Source organism: Stomoxys calcitrans, chromosome 1, assembly GCF_963082655.1.
Source record: "Stomoxys calcitrans chromosome 1, idStoCalc2.1, whole genome shotgun sequence".
Taxonomy (NCBI): Eukaryota; Metazoa; Arthropoda; class Insecta; order Diptera; family Muscidae; genus Stomoxys; species Stomoxys calcitrans.
Window position 1 is genome coordinate 36,693,644 of NC_081552.1, and position 6,327 is coordinate 36,699,970.

A 6,327-nucleotide genomic window follows, 5' to 3' on the forward strand; every position below is an offset into this window, starting at 1 on the left:
ATGTGCCTTTTATGGGCCCAAAACCTAAAACCGAGAGATCGGTCTATATGGCAGCTATATACAAATCTGGACCGATCTGAGTGAAATTGAAGAAGGATGTCGAAAAGCCTAACACAACTCACTGTTCCACTCTGCGGCGACATCGGACAATAAATGCGCCTTTTATGGGCCCAAAAACTAAAACCGAGAGATCGGTCTATATGGCAGCTATATACAAATCTGAACCGATCCGGGCCAAATAGAAGAAAGATGTCGAAGGGCCTAAGGCAAATCACTGTCCCAAATTTCAGCAAAATCGGATAATAAATGTGGCTTTTATGGGCCTAAGACCATAAATCGGAGGATCGGTCTATATGGCATCTATATCCAAATTTGGACCGGTCTGGGCCAAATTGACGAAGGATGTCGAAGGGCCTAACACAACTCACCGTGCAAAATTTCATCCAAATCGGATATAAACTGTGGCTTTTATGGGCCTAAGACCATAAATCGGACGATCGGTCTACATGGCAGCTATATCCAAATCTGGACCGATCTGAGCCAAATTGACGAAGAATATTGAAGGGCCTAACACAACTCACTGTGCAAAATTTCATCCAAGTCGGATATAAAATGTGGCTTTTATGGGCCTAAGACCCTAAATCGGAGGATCGGTCTATATGACAGCTATATCTTAATCTGAACCGATCTGATCCGAAGGGCCCAACGCAACTCACTGTCCCAAATTTCAGCAAAATCGGATGGCAAATGTGGCTTTTATGGGCCTAAGACCCTAAATCGGCGGATCGGTCTATATGGGGGCTATATCAAGATATAGTCCGATATAGCCCATCTTCGAACTTAACCTGCTTATGGACAAAAAAAGGATCTGTGCAAAATTTCAGCTCAATATCTCTATTTCTGAAGACTGTAGCATGATTTCAACAGACAGACGCACAGACGGACGGACATATCTAGATCGTCCTGGATTTTTACGCTGATCAAGAATATATATACTTTATAGGGTCGGAAATGGATATTTCGATGTGTTGCAAACGGAATGACAAAATAAATATACCCCCATCCTTCGGTGGTAGGTATAAAAAATCCATTTAAGATTCTATTGCTGTTGTCTTTTCGCCTACCACTTTTACACATATTCTGGGCCCTTGTGGCGTATACGTATTATATTTTATATAAAATGAATTTTAAAGCAAACATACGCACCATAGTACCATTCTATACAAGGCATCAATCAAATCATATAAAGTTACCGATTTGTATAGGCATAAAAACCCTTAGTAATATTTCGTTAAAAAAAAATAAAATCTCCTAAATTTCATTTATTAAAATGTTGTGTTTAAAAATCCCCCTGCTGCAATTCACTTTATATACTTAGTAAAGTAAACAAGAATGGTATAAATGCCCACATTTATACCATCAAGTCAATCATATCGCAGCATAAAAAAGTTGTGTCACATGTTCCCTTGGCTTGGCAATCTTAAATTCTAAACACCAAGAACCACAAACAGATGTGTCATCATTGTCTCGAAAACGAAGGCAGCTCAGCAGTAATTCCACATCGCTATTTTATTTTATTTTTTGCAAAGAAGTAAATGAATAAAGAATGATTACCGAAGCGAAGGACACATTGATTGGCATATGAATTAAAAAAAAAAAACCAAACCTTGAATTTGAAATGGAAAGGCAGGTGCTAAGACTTTCTTAAATGTAATGAGAATTAAAAACAATCATATAAAAATTGCCTAAAGCATATATAAACAAATAAAACAGCATTAAGTTCGGCCAAGGCGAAAATTGGATACCCATCACCATGCTTTTATTTCATTATAACTCCATTACTATATCCACAGTTAAATCCAATATGGGCTCATCTGCATCGTATTTGACTCAGGCACCGAGACACCAGGGATATCCGCTTTTTATGGGCTTAAGTCCCTTTACCGGAGAACCGGTTTCCATGCTTCCATCGGAACCGTAATTGACACTTATATCAAGGGATTTAATATAACTCACTTTATTCAAATTTCAACCAAATCAGGTGATAAATGCGCCTTTAATGAGCTTTCGACACTCAATAGCAAGACCGGTCTATATCCAAAAATGCTCCGATCTGTTGGGTTGGATGATGGAACGCCTAAAACAACTCACCGTTTAAATTTTCAGAGGAATCCGTTATAAGGGGTGATTTTTAAGCTATAATCGTTTTGGCAACACTGGGTCAAACAGCTCGCGCACGTTTCATGTTTTGTTTCACTGTCAAATATCTTCAGTTTGGTCTATAATTTAGCCATGAATCATCTTACAAACAAACAACGCTTGCAAATTATTTAATTTTATTCTCGAAATGCGTGCTCTGTTAAAAATGTTCATAGCGCGTAGTGTGTGTTCAGCGACGAAGCTCATTTTTGATCAATGGGTACAGTGAGTTGTGTTAATCTCTTCAACATCTTTCTGCAGTTTGGCTGAGATCGGTTCATATTTGGATATAGCTGCCATATAGACCAATCTCTCGATTTAAGGTTTAGGGCCCATGAAGGGCGCATTTAATGTCCGATTGTGCCAAAAATTGGGACAGTGAGTTGTGTTAGGCCCTCCGACATCATTCCTCATTTTGGCCCAGATCGGCTCAGATGTGGATATAGCTGCCATATAGACCGATCCTCCGATTTAGGGTTTTATGTCCATAAAAGCAACATTTAATTTTGGATAGTGAGTTGTGTTTGGCAACATCAACATCCTTCGTCAATTTGGCCCAGATCGGTCCAGATTTGGATATAGCTACCATGTAGACCGATATCTCGATTCAAAGTCTTGGCCCCATAAAATGCGCATTTATAATCCGATTTCATTGAAATTTGACACAGTGACACTTATGTTAGGCTTTTTGACATCCGTGTCGTACATGGTCTAGATCGGTTTATTTATAGATATAGCTACTAGTATTTGGTCCAAATCGGAACATATTTCGATATAACTGCTATGAGACATAAGGTATGCAATTTTCACCGGATTTTGATGATAGGTGGTTTACATATATACCCGAGGTGGTGGGTATCCAAAGTTCGGCCCGGCCGAACTGAACGCCTTTTTACTTGTTTCTGATGTCTTCGCAAGGATTCCAACCCTCGCGTTCAGGTCACGTCAGCGCAAAACGCGACAAGCAAGCCGAATCGAAAAATCTTGGAAATAATTCCGGCACTTTTGAACGAATAGGGTAATGGGGCGCTGGATTAGTAATGCGCCCCCGGTAGACTATGAGAATCACTGCTCCTGGATGTCCGCTCTCTTTTTAGAGAAGGTGCAGTATACACGCTGGCGCATGTATTAAGTACAAGGCAGCTATTGAAGTCTTACTGGAAGTGCGATGGACTGGGAATATACTATACGACCTACTCAGCTTAATTGGCTATGGTAGAACATTTGTTCCACTAGCCGAAAGTAGAATAGCATCACAAGCGCCTCGATCTTTTGTCCTCATTCCAAAAATCTCTGACACCAAGTTTCGAGGTGTCTCCCACAACTTGATCTTTCCATTGGGCTTTTGGCCTTCAAAAGACTTCTTTGCTGGAGCTTCTGCATCCATTCTGGCAACATGACCTAGCCAACGCAGCCGTTGTATTTTGATGCGTGTAACTATGCTATCGTCGTCATACAGCTCGTGGTTCATACGTCGCCTATATTCTCCATAAACGCAAACTGGACCATATATTTTAAGAAGAATCTACCTCTCAAATACTTCAAGCACTGCCTCATCTGCTTTAACAAGTACCCATGCCTCAGAACCGTGTAACAATACGGATAGCATCAGTGTAATCTTCGTCTATCAAGAGGTGGCCTTGTTTCTAAGTCCAAAGTAACATCTGTTTGCCAGTATTACTCTTCGTTTTATCTCAAATCTCATTTATTTCGGTTACGGCGGTGCCGGGGTAGACAAAGTTGCTGACTATCTCAAAATTGTGGTTGCCAACTTTCTCCACTTTCTGCTCGGTTGTACAAAACGTTTTGGGATTTGAAACCACCCATTTCGTCTTATCTCCATTTACTGCCAGACCCATTTTCACTGCCGCTCTTTCGATTCATTCAAAGGCTGCAGTTACTATTTCCGGTGGCCGACCTATGATGTCGATGTCGTCGAAATAGGCGAGTAGCATGTGTTCTCTTGTGATTAGTGCTCCATATCTATTCATATCTGCATCTCGTATAATCTTCTCCAGCAAGATATTAAAGAGAACACACGATAGGCTGTCTCCTTGTCTGATTTGGTCGAGATTGTCTTCGAATCGATGAATGCGAAGGTATTTGAGGTTCGATCTTCATTGTAATGCATGATTTGAGTTAGTGACAAAATTTACAACGACTTATCCCCAAAAATTTTCCACATCTGATTATTCAGTTAAAAGTTATGTTAAAGTGTATTTTTTGCATTTTTTAGTAAAAAAAATATTTTCGTTGATAAGTCTTTATTGAAGAAACTTGTTAAAATCCCTTAATTTCAAGCAAATCGAATATTAATTGCAACCTCTAGAGGCTCAAGAAGTCAAAATCCCAGATCGGTTTATATGGCAGCCATATCAGGTTATAAACCGAATTGAACCTTACCTGGCACATTGGTTGAAAGTAAGAATAATTTACGCCATGCAAAATTTCAGCCAAATCGGATAGGAATTGCGCCCTCTTGAAGCTCAAGAAGTCAAGTCCCCAGATCTGTTTATATGACAGCTATATCTGGTTATGAACCGATTTGAACCATACTTGGCACAGTTGTTGGGTATAAAAACAAAATACTACGTGCAAAAATTCATTCAAATCGGATAATAATTGCGCCCTCTAGAAGCTTAAGAAGTCAAGACCCAAGATCGGTTTATATGGCAGCTATATCAGGTTATGGACCGATTTCAACCATACTTGGCAAAGTTGTTGGATATCATAACAATACAAGTCGTGCAAAATTTCATTCCAATCGGATAAGAATTGTGCACTCTAGAGGCTCAAGAAGCCAAGACCCAAGATCGGTTTATATGGCAGCTTCATCAGGTTATGGACCGATTTGAACCATACTTGGCAAAGTTGTTGGATGTCTTAAGAAAACACGTCGTGCAAAATTTCATTCTAATCGGATAAGAATTGCGCACTCTAGAGGCTCAAGAAGTCAAGACCCAAGATCGGTTTATATGGCAGCTATATCAGGTTATGAACCGATTTCTACCATACTTGGCACTGTTGTTGGATATCATAATGAAACACGTCGTGCAAAATTTCATTCCAATCGGATAAGAATTGCGCACTCTAGAGGCTCAAGAAGTCAAGACCCAAGATCGGTTTATATGGCAGCTATATCAGGTTATGGACCGATTTCAACCATACTTGGCAAAGTTGTTGGATATCATAACAATACAAGTCGTCAAAATTTCATTCCAATCGGATAAGAATTGTGCACTCTAGAGGCTCAAGAAGCCAAGACCCAAGATCGGTTTATATGGCAGCTTCATCAGGTTATGGACCGATTTGAACCATACTTGGCAAAGTTGTTGGATGTCATAAGAAAACACGTCGTGCAAAATTTCATTCCAATCGGATAAGAATTGCGCCCTCAAAAGGCTTAAAAAGTCAAGACCCAAGATCGGTTTATATGGCAGCTATATCAAAACATGGACCGATATGGCCCATTTACAATACCAACCGACCTACACTAATAAGAAGTATTTGTGCAAAATTTCAAGTGGCTAGCTTTACCCCTTCGGAAGTTAGCGTGCTTTCGACAGACAGACGGATGGACGGACATGGCTAGATCGACATAAAATGTCGCGACGATCAAGAATATATATACTTTATGGGGTCTCAGACGAATATTTCGAGTAGTTACAACATAATGACGAAATTAGTATACCCCCATCCTATGGTGGAGGGTATAAAAATTGGAAAACTCCCGAGAGTCCACATAGCCTCTTAAATTTTGCACACGACCTCAACAACACCTCTACCCATTCCGAATTTCAAAGAGAAATCTCAACTCGTTTTCATACGGCATACTTTTTACTAGTTATACCCAACACCGAAGGATGGTATATTCATTTTGTCATTCCGTTTGCAACACATCGAAATATCTATTTCCGATCCTATAAGGTATATATATATTCTTGATCAACGTAAAAATCTAAGACGATCTATCCATGTCCATCCGTCTGTCTGTTGAAATCACGCTACAGTCTTCAAAAATAGAGATATTGAGCTGAGACTTTGCATAGATTCTTTTTTTGTCCACAAGCAGGTTAAGTTCGAAGGTTGACTATATTGGAATATATCTTGATATAGCTCTTATACAGA